The sequence below is a fragment of the Pyxicephalus adspersus genome, chromosome 3, assembly GCF_032062135.1.
Source record: "Pyxicephalus adspersus chromosome 3, UCB_Pads_2.0, whole genome shotgun sequence".
In the NCBI taxonomy this organism is placed as follows: Eukaryota; Metazoa; Chordata; class Amphibia; order Anura; family Pyxicephalidae; genus Pyxicephalus; species Pyxicephalus adspersus.
Genome location: NC_092860.1, coordinates 58,715,057 through 58,726,406, shown reverse-complemented (window position 1 = coordinate 58,726,406; position 11,350 = coordinate 58,715,057). Strand labels below are relative to the sequence as shown.

Below are 11,350 nucleotides of genomic sequence, written 5' to 3'. Positions count from 1 at the left end.
AAAAAAAATATGCATTCGGACCATAAGACGCACCCTGATTTTCCCCCCACTTTAGGGGGAAAAAAAAGTGCGTCTTATGGTCCGAAAAATACGGTATCTACACACAATATTAACAGTTTACAATTGCAACCAAACTGTCAATTTGCAACAGAAAATGAATCAATTAGTGATCTATTTTTTTGTTTTTAAGAGGTGTTTGGTTGTTGTCAAAATAACTCATTTTGTTTCTCTTTTTCTTTAGACAATGATTCGGCGGAGATATGACATTTTTATAAAGCGCAAAATCGCGGAGAGGCTTGCAGACAGGTTGTGGACCCCTGCAGGTACGGGGTCAACTGTGGCACAGATCTAACACATTTGAAGTGACCTCAAGCGGAGGAGAGTGGATTTGGTGCACAAAGTGGGGGACCGCATCCTGTCTGGTAAGTTTTGCATTTTGTTTTCTCCTCTTGTTAAGGAGTGGTGTTTCAGACTGTTTGTTGTTTGTGTAAAGTAGTATTCTTTAGCCTAGAACTATTTGTTTTTTACTTCCTATATTTTACTACCATTATTAATTTTGGATATTTGTTTTTGTCATTACAGCAAACTCTCTTGCAGCCGGCGGCTGCAAATTAAACAGCGGCCACACAGGCGATTGGCTGTCCCCCCCGGATATGGAGGAGACAGCCCCAGGGGAGGAGGAGACATCCCCAGGGGAGCCAGTCATAGAGGAGGATGTGCCATCCTCGGGGGAGGAAGAGTTTCCGAGCCCGCCACCCCAACCCCGGCGACATGGCAGACATACTCCTGGTAAGTTTTATATTTTGATTTGTTTGGTCAAAACATTTTTTTTAAAAGTAAGGTCCTTGTAAAAACCAAACTCCTCCGGTTAATATATTTGTATTTTCCTCACCTGCCAGGAAGTAGACAGGATAGCCTGTATTGGCTGCACTGGAGGATGTCTGCCATGGAGCGCCGCTTCAGGATGGCCCCTCCTCGGGGTATGCCCAGGCGGTACTGCTTTTTTTAAAAAAAAAAAACTATTTTTGTACATATGTTACAAAAAGTTTGGTTATATTTTGATATTTGTTGGGTTTTGCACATTTTAAGTTAGTGGGGGGAGAATAAAAAAACTAAGACAGATTTTGTGAATGTTATTTTCTTTTCTTTCAAGTGCACATTTAAAAAGCTGTTTCCAGCCTGACTAATCCAATTCCATCCCTAAAAAAAACACAAAAAAGAAACCTTAGTTTTTACACAACGTTTCTTTGGACAATATATCGAACATGCTCTTATCCTACACCAACCTGTTTTGCAGCTTGGCCGAGTTTGCTCCATTCCTGCATTGGTCACTTTATTTTCAAAATATCCTGTGACCTTAAGGGTAACAGAGTTGGGTATGTTAGATATGTCCTCTTCAAAATATATGTAGTTGTAACATCATTCAAGAATACATTTGGCATTGAATGAAAAAGTAGTTGACCTATTAGCAAGCATATTTATCTGTTACAGACAAGTGTCAGAAGTGCGGTGTGCCATATTTGGTCCTTAGACATACCTAGATTTTTTGTTCATTTAGTGAACAATTGTGTAGTGATGCAATTGTGTATTTGGAAAGAATGTTTAGCTTTTTAAAATTGAGTGAGGAATGACAGGAAGAATGTTCTCACCTGGCACCCGGCATCCATCTACATACTTTGTCCAGACTGGGCACAGCCACGGGCCACTTCAACAGGGGCACTAATTGGCCAGGCAGGGGCACTAATTGGCCAGGCAGGGGCACAGGGTGGGTGGCCAGGCAACAGCCTGGGAACAGGGTGGAGCTGGGGAGAAGGATGGTGCTGGCTGCTCTGCAGGGGATGGGAGGCCAGCAGGACCTATTGGGATTTGTCAACCCAGCCTGTGAATAATTGTCTGATTTAGCTGAGATTGTTGGCCCAGGGATTAACTTAACATGTTACAGAGATGGTCAATTCTGAACATGTAGGCACCCAAAGTGACTGATTCTATCAGACGATGCATGGCCGCCAGTTGTTGGTTAAATTCTTGGTCCTGGCGATTTTTGATTGAGGTTTTCATGTAGGAGCGTAAGGACCGGTTCCAAATTATTTGAACTTGGGGCAGACATCCTTGACTCCACTACTCTATCAAAATGGCCAACCAGCCTCTGAGTGAGGTTTAGAAGCTAGCTGCCCACACTGGGTTGACCCAATCCACCTGCATTCACTGGTTGCTATAAGGAGGAAAATAAAAAATTACTACAATATCACATAACTTTGTAGGTCACCATAACATTCTGCAGACAGCATCCTTACATTGAATCATCAACAAATGTTAGACATATTTATTCTGAATCCTAAGCATTAAACATGGGTTGCTTACGGAAACCCCAGGTGTCTCCTCTTCTTGTGGTCAATGGCCACCTAAGGGACCCTAAACAAAAAAAAAAAACACAAATGGAACACACTGGGAAAGGTTTATTCCCCAACACATCCCAAAATAAACACCAATGGGCCAGTTCTTGCCTACCTCCACAGTGGATGCAGCCCGTGAAAACTCTTCAGAACCAGAAACCAGCAGACATGGATGTTCTACAAAGGCACATGATCTATTACATCAAAATGAATGTGGTGACAAGTCTTCACATATCAAAAGTCCCCAATACTTTGCACAGGCAAAATTATTTTTGACATATTAAGCTCACACATTCCCAAAGGGAGGCTGCACCAGAAACCTCTGCCAAGAAAACTTAACAAATCTTGCGTGTGTGTGTATATATATTTATTATAGAAAGATCAAAGGTTATTACTTAGCTTTTGGAAGGCTGAACTCTCTCTCTCTCTCTCTTTCTCTCTCTCTCTCTCTGCAGTGGATCAACGACCTCCTCCTGTAGATGGTGATCTGTTAAATAAAAGCACAAAAACAAATGAAATAGAGTGAGTTTGACTTTAACCCAAGTTCATTTGGATTGATGGGTTGCCCACAAATCTAACCACAACACATACCCCTCCAAGAGCCAAAAATGTGTGAAATAAAACACTCATATTACACATGAGTGTGGTTAGAAACATGATTAGAGACACGTGCACAATGTCAAACAAGATATACCATGAAGGTTCATCTTACCAGGAGGAAGCCCAGTGTCATCTTGATGCGAAGTGACATCCTCATCATCCACATCACCCCAAGCACAGAGGGTAGGAGGGGACTGTTGCGTCTCGGAGCGTACTACTGTAAAAAAAAAATGGAAATACACATTGTTGATGCAAGTCAAAAGAAGCTAAAAATACACTATTTAAAAAAAAAAAAAAGATCTCATATTTCACCCCAAACATAAATAAGTAAAAACACAATCCTATTTTGTTTTCAATGCTAACGACTAAATTGTTGCAATCCCACAAAAATGCAAAAATCCATTCACATTGGTATTAGGATTGATACATGGTTGCCAAGCATCGGAGTCATCCCAGTAGTCCACCCCTACCACCGTTTCTGGCCTAATGAATGGCAACGCCAATCTTTCGTATTCCCTGAGACACTGCACAAGATGTTCACGATAGGTCCCACTCCTTCCCGCCTCTGTGCCCAGGAGCCTTTTTACGTGTCTGAAGATGTCACTCACACGTTTTTGACACTGGGTAATGGTCCGTTGTGTACTGCCCACTGCATTTACACTCTTGGCAATTTCCCAGAGTCCTTGCCTTACAGCATGGGAGGTGTGGGAGTGCAAGCCCCCACAGAGTCGTGGAAAATGTTGTACGTAGGACTCCATGAGTGCTGCATTTTGCTCAGGAGTGAAGCTGGTTGCCTTGGAAGCAGAATCCCTGGTCTGGCACAAACTGGCTGAGGTGCCAGGTTGAGGGGCCAGGGGCCTAGATGTTACTTGGCCAGCTTCACAGAGCAACCTAGCTGGCCTGAGGGAGCTGCCTGTTGGTCTATGTTGGTCTATGGACTGAAAGGTGGTGGTGGTGGAGCCGGCAGCAGCAACGGTGGTGGTGGTGGTGGCCATTCTCCTTGGCTCAATGTTATTAGAAGGAAAAAGATATGAGTTATGGGACAACACACCAAAAACATTTTTTAGAGAAATAAAGTAAATGGTGTATTCTTACTTTTCATTTTTCTTGTAGCAGCCTTCTGGTTTGTGTGTTCTTTTTTTGTCTTTGTAAAGTTTTGGTTTGCATGCAGAATGGCTAAGAAGCTCTGTGCAAATTTATAGGGATACAGTACGTGCGCATGTTTACGCGCCGTTTATGCGCACTTAAATGTGCGACTGGGCAAGAATTTTGCTTGTTGTTGTCATGGAGCAGTGTTTAGATGTAGACTTGCTCTTCACTACTGCTGTTGTGGCATTAAACACAACACTGCGTCTTACTGCAGAGGAGGAGCAGCAGCAACAACAACAACCACAGGAGCATGCTTCTACTTTGAGCGAGGTCTGGGAGCCACGCATTTTCTTGGAGTGTAGCCGCCTTGAGACTTTGCATGACCAGGATGTCAAAAGGCGTCTCAGCCTGTCTCGCCAGGTCATCCATCACCTGTACAGCTTGCTGGAAAATAAAATTGCTCCAAAAACCAAGAGAAGCCAGGCAGTGCCAGGATTGACCAGGCTCTTGGCCACTCTGTATATTTTAGGAAGGGGTTCCTTTCAAACCTCCTCGGCCTTAATTTGTGGACTAAGCCAGCCTACAGTTTCCAGGGTTTTTACGAAGGTCATCAATGCCATTGTGGACCTTGTCCCACTATATATTCACTTCCCTCAAACAGCTCACGAGTGGAGGAAGGTAAAGGTGGATTTCTTCAGGCGAGTGTGATTTCCTAATGTTTTGGGGGCCATCGATGGCACCCATGTGGCAATTCAGGCCTCTAAACTGCAGGAAATCGTCCTTCGCAACCAGAAGCGATGTCATTCACTGAATGTACAAATAGTCTGTGATGCCAACAGGAGAATCACGCACAGGTTTCCCAGGATCATGCCATGATGCCTATATCCTGCGTCAGACAGCCCTCCACCAGAAATTCATCTCTGGAGAAATGCCTGAGGGCTGGTTAATAGGTAATGTATAATGTTGTTACTGTAATACAACTAACAGTAGTCAAATCCTAAAGACACCTATTATGTTACTATGTCCCTTTGCATTATCAGAATGCCAAGCTTTTACCTATATTGTATTTATGCCATATTTTGTGCTAACATTTAATTTAGTAAATAGTTGATAAATATTATACAATATTGGGAGCATGGGGGACGAACTAACTTTCAGATATTCCCGGAAGCCCTAGTATAATTACTATTTTCACAGCTCACAGTACTTCAGTGTGGTAGTCAGTAGTAACAATGTCTCCTAACAACCAAAAAGCAATAAAGTGACTGAAGAGCACAACCCTTAGCAACCTTTGTAAAAAAAATTCTAGTGTTACACTGCATTCACAGAACACTTACTTTACCAAAAACTAACACGTATTATGTTTGTCTTTTTACAGCAGACAAAGGATACCGGCAGCTTCCATGGCTTATGACAGTTGTGTGTCACCCCCCCGTCTGAAGCAGAGCATAATTACAACAAGTCTCTGCATAAAAGCCGGGGGGTTGTGGAGCACACCATCGGGCTGCTAAAAGCACGGTTTCTGTGCTTGGTGCGGCCCTGTGGTGAGCTCCTGTATGCACCATGGAAAGCTGCCCGAGTCATCATGTGTGTTTGTGTTTGTATACAATAGTGCTAAGATCAGGCAGCACAGCACAATGACAACAAACCTATAACACTACTACAAATAAACAGAGGAGTTGTGTGGCAGCAAATCAATATATGAGTGCAAATGTCAGAGTAATAAATATGTGCATAATACATTCAAAAACCAATATGTGACTTTGAAAATGGGACAAAGGCAAACAGGGGGTTCAAGTAGTAGTAGTTTGGAGTGGAAACCTTGCAGACATTTGTACTGAATATTAGTTTAAAAAAATGACAAAACATTGCAGATTTGCTAAACAACAGGAAACATTGCAGCAAAGGTGAAACTAACAATAATGAGAATTACAAAGTCACATCAATGCATACCATCCAAGCAAACTTACTTGATGACCCAACACACACACACATTAGATTAGATCACAAATGCTTGGTGAGAATTTTTTACAATTCATACTATTGTGTGATGACATATTAAGAAGTGTTAACTAGTATGTACACAGCTTGATCTAAATTAGTTTGCAGTGTTGCAAAGCAAACCAAAAAGTATGAAAACTAAAAAAGTAGCACTTACTCAAAAGAAGATGAAGCATTAAAGATTCCAATTGACCTGTAATGGACTCTAGATGCGCACAAAACAGAGAGCAGGTGTGTGCTAATTATTTGCTATGATCTCACCATTGACAGCTTAACAGATCCTCCTTAATTGCGCAGCTGAAAAATAATCGCCTTAACCCCCCTAGCGGTATTCCCGAGTGTGACTCGGGGTGGAAAAAATTGCAAAAAGCGGTAACCCTGAGTCACACTCGGGGTACCTTTGAGGGTCCCCCTTACCTTATCCCCGCGCTCCAGCGGCGATCTCATGATCCCGCTGTGATGGCGGGGCGCTTCTCCGTCGGGGGGCGTGGCCGGGCGGGAAATTTAAAAGCAGATTACGGAGTAATACCGCCCGGATCCCCACCACCCCGATGCACGCATCTGCAGTTAGATGCGATGCACCATGCAGGATTTCTGCTTGGTGCATCGCGGCACCTACAAGGATGTGCGTGGTTTGCTGCTCAAAGACCGATGACAGAGGAAGGAAGAAACGCAAGGAAACCAGGTTCTACTGTCCTGACTGTGATGTTGGACTTTGTGCAGCACCCTGCTTCAAAATCTACCACACCCGGGATGTCTACTAAAATCTGCATATAACTTACATTAATATTTATCAATAGTATTGCACCCTTGTTTGGAAAATTTCAGTAAGAAATTTTTGATAAAAATTTTTTTTTTGATAAATTACATTGTTGTGGTCTAATATTTCATTATTTTTTATAATAATGATTTATAATTATGTATTATTTTGCTATTTATGATTCTAATATAATAAATAAATATAATAATTATACCTGGGAGTTAATCCTAAGAATTACAGGCCCACAATATAAACAAAAATTTATACGCAAAAAAAATAGGATCACTTTTTGCATCAAAAAATGACAGAATTAGAACGCTAGGGGGGTTAATTGGCAGATTCTTGACCCCTATTGCTCATTTATCAAGGCAGGAATCCGGCTGGCAAATGAAGATGTGTGTACTAGCAATCAGCTCTAGCCTGCAGAAAAACGTCTCGTATATTGGCGCGTAAATACGCATTTAATTATTTCCATGCTTTGGGCTTTAATGTGGCATGTGTACAGGAAAAGCATTTTTCAACGTCATCCAAGCTTACATACATGCACTCTAAATACCCTCAGGTATACTTCCCATCAGCAACCACTAATCATAGGGGAGGGTACACTGCAGGATACAGGATACCTTTCTGACTTATTATGCTCCCAATTCTCTCCTAATACAAATGGCTCCAGTAGTTCCTAAAGCCCCCTGGCCGATCTGATCGCCCAGGGGGTGTTAGGCCGGAACCAACTACCGGCAAGGCCGTATCTGGCCTAAAGGCTGGAGTTTGCCGACCACTGGTCTAGACAGAAGTTCTATCAGTGTAGCAATAAACCGGGTACGATGTTGGCTAAGCGATTGCACTGCTGGGCTCCTAAGGGAGCCCCTATATCTCTACGCACACCCATGAAACATGTTACTAGTAACTCTGTAGAGATACTACAGGAATTTCAGGTGCAACTTTTACAGCTGAATTTAGCCCCCCCCTATAGGAAGAACCCCTAGCTGAAAAGTTCTTTGATTCCTTTCAGCTACCTCAGATCCCTTCAAAATTCTTTCAGAGGGATATCTTAGAATCTGAAACCCGCATTGCAATCAAATTGTTAAAAACGGGTAAATGACCGGGACCTAATGGCTTCTCTCTGCTTTTCATGAAAAAAAATGCTTGATATAATAACTGTAACTTGCTCACTCTTTTCAACTGCCTCAAGGTGGGCTCCAGCCTCACTCCTAAATCCTTATAGGCATCTATTGCCATGCTACCCAAACCCTCCACTGTCCCTCATTCCTGGGCACATTACAGGTCAATATCGCTATTAAACGTGGACGTCAAAATTTTGGCTGAGATCTTGGCCAGTTGTATCAATCCGTTCCTCAGCAGGTTGACCAACAAGGATCAAGTGGGTTTTGTCCCTCGGAGACAAGCCGGCAATAATGTGTAGAGTGGTACAATTGCTACACCTGGCCAAGTCAAATCAGTATTCATATTTCTCTCATTACATATAAGGAAAGCATTTGATTCGATATCATGGCAGTATGTTTTTACTACAAAGAAGTGGGGGTTTGGCAAGGAGTTTAATTGGGTATCGTCACTTTACACTTCCTTGTATGCAACAGGTAAATATGGGATTTGAAACTGCTGCATTTCCTATCCTGAGTGGCACCTCAGAGGCAACCAAAATATCACAGGTATTAAGGTTTTTCGATACTGAACAAAAAGTAATGTTACTTGCTGACGATGTGCTATTTTCCCTCACATCCCCAGTAACAATGCTCTCCAATCTATGTTCTGTGCTAACAGCTTTTGCAGAATTTTCTGGTCTGCTGGTTAATGATGCGAAGTCCAAAGCGCTCAATGTTTCTCTACTGGCCCCGGGGGTTAAAACCCTGAAACAAAACTTTGCATTCCAACGGCTGGATGTTATACCCTACCCGTGGATTAAAATCTCCCCGCAAATAGCCCCATTTTACTACATAAATTATCCCACCTTGGTTTAGGGAGTAATTGACACTACTTGCTAAATAACAGAGTTTCTCGATTTCATCGGTGGGCAGGATTCACACCCTTAAAATGTTTTATCTTATATTTTATTATATATTTTCTGCACCCTTCCAATCCTGGTCCCTACACCAGTACACCGGTTGGAGCAACAGAAAATGCTAAATCCTATTTGGCATCCTTGCAGACCTGGGGGTGCCAGGGAAAGTACTATATTTTACTAAAAATTCTGGGGGTTTATCAGTGCCCAACCTGCACAGATACTTTTTATCACCACAAATAGCTCTGCTCTTCTTTGATTAGAGGAACTCCTGATATGGGCACAGATATACACAGCGCAATACCCCTCAGCACGATCCATAACATATTATGGCTTCCAACCTCAAGGAGACCGCTAATTGAAGGCCCTAATTTATATAACGCTTTAGGCTTATAGGGCAGGGTGAAGACTTCTGCAGGCTTGATTTCTTCACATATACCTTTGGTAGGAGTTCTGCAATGTACTTTATTTGAGCCAGCTTCAGAGAATCCTCCTGCTTTTTGCTGGTGGTCTAATAGACCTATACATTATGCCTATGATCTCCTCTCGTTTGCTTACCTACAAGGGCACCAGTCTCTATCCACCATCAAATATTTTCGTTATTGGCAAATCAGGCACTAGCTACTGTCCCTGCTAGGTGATAAAAAACAAAGTTCTCTCTGTTTAGCCGCCTTTCAAATCCTGTTGTTTAATCCCCCTGGGGGTAATCTCGGGTGTGGTTCAGGGTTAAATTTCATTACAAAAAGCCAAAACCCCGAGCCACACTTGGGGTGGAATTGAGGGATTACCTTGTCCTCATAAACCTGCGGCGACTTCCAGTGATGCCTGCCCAGCATTGGGCGTTGGTTATGCCCTGCATCTGTGTCCCATGGCCTCGCGTCCCTGGCCTGTGAACGCTGGAGATGCGAGGCCATGGGATGCAGATGTGGAGTGGGCAAGCAATGTATGTCTGTGTGTGGGGGCAGACGGCATGTGTCGGAAAGTGGGACATTAAAAAAGGTATTTTTAAATGTCAAATGTACCTCTTTGACATTTAGAAATAATTAATTATACCACCAGGAAGGTTAAGAAACCCACAATAAGCAGGACTGATTTCACTCCTGTATGCAATGTTGGTCAAAACGGGCTCAAAAACCACCTTATGTGGAGAGATGGGAAGCAGATTTAGGTGCTAAATGCTCTCCTAATGTGATAGCAAAGAAAACGCCTATAAAGTTAAGTTTCAATGGTACATGACGCCTGACAGCTAAGTTCATTCTGGGAGGTTACCCTAGCTGTTTCAGGGGTTGCTGCGCCATTGGCACTTTTCAGCATATATGGTCGGACTGTCCAAAAGGCATTTTTGGATATGGGTTTATAACCATTTAGGAAGGGTTTTATGCAGGAACCTGTTGCGCAGGAACCCCTGGGAAGTTCTCCTGCATCAAGCCAACCCCACTTTGCACAGACACTCGCGCAAATTAGTTTTCTTTGTATTTTTAGCTACTAGGCAAGTGATAGCTTTGGCATGGAGGAGACCCATGCTAAGTTTTGTGGCGTGATCTTGGGGAGGATGACCATGGAGGATCTTGGATACCATGATCTTGGAGAGGATGACCGCTGTTACTGGCGATTCTCTTCCCAAATTTTTTAGGATATGGACTCCTTGGCTCGACCATTATAGTATGCCTAATTTGCTAGGCTAGTACATTTATGACACGCAGATCGATTGAATGCAGATCTAACTTAATGTACATTTGATAGACTACGGTACCTTACTTTTATTCTTTTTCTATTCCCTGATTTTTTTTTTTCTCATTAGTGGTTTTGTATGTTTATGAAAATGTTGCTGATATGTACACATTAGATCTTGTTTTATTATGTGTACATTTTTTGTTGGATAAGCACTACATGATTATTTTCTATGCCTTGTCCCTTGTGTTTTTATGTTGTAATGAAATGTCTTAAAAAATTAAAAAACTCAACACTGAGATCTGGTGACTGTGGAGGCCCCGTAAAAACAGTGACCTCATGGTCATGTATGAGAAACCAGTGTGAGACAATTTGAGCTTTGTGACAAGGAGAGTTATCCTGCTGGAAATAGTACTCCAAAGATAAATGCTGCAACATCCCACACTTGGAAAAATGAGTGTACAGGAAAATATGACCAATTGTTCTCAGCACAGGAGAGAACTATTTACTACTAACTTAAGTTAGAACCTTAAAGCTTTTCTGGAAAGTTCTACACGTAGTTTGTATTTGCCAAAAATGTAAACTCCATATCTAAAGACTAGTAAGCTGCAATATATTAAATTTTTGTTGCTAGTTTAAGAGATCCTAAGATATTGAATCCCAATTCCAGGCACAATACCCTTACCTGCGTTAAAGAAGAAGAGAAACTTCCCTTCATGCAGGCTCTCTTCTACATCCAGCGAATCTGCTATTTACATCACTGGATTATTCTAGGTCCTGTAGTGCTTCCAAGCTGATTGGATGTAAGCACTGAAA

The 11,350-nt window shown here is 42.3% G+C and overlaps 2 long non-coding RNA genes across 3 annotated transcripts; one reads left to right on the top strand and one right to left on the bottom strand.

The window, feature by feature from the left end:
* The first annotated feature begins 341 nt into the window (after positions 1–341).
* On the top strand, positions 342–1,035 carry LOC140326339 (uncharacterized). The gene is made up of 3 exons (XR_011919831.1): positions 342–422; positions 583–789; positions 900–1,035. It is a non-coding gene; the product is annotated as an uncharacterized lncRNA (long non-coding RNA).
* An 87-nt stretch (positions 1,036–1,122) lies between these two features.
* LOC140326338 (uncharacterized) lies at positions 1,123–6,664 on the bottom strand. Of its 2 annotated transcripts, XR_011919830.1 has the most exons (6): positions 3,106–6,659; positions 2,509–2,880; positions 2,362–2,412; positions 1,650–2,212; positions 1,287–1,356; positions 1,123–1,200 (listed from the first exon to the last, which is right to left on the bottom strand). It is a non-coding gene; the product is annotated as an uncharacterized lncRNA (long non-coding RNA). The 2 variants fall into 2 exon arrangements; XR_011919829.1 differs by having other exon boundaries at positions 1,650–2,412; positions 3,106–6,664.
* Between the last annotated feature and the right edge of the window lie 4,686 nt (positions 6,665–11,350).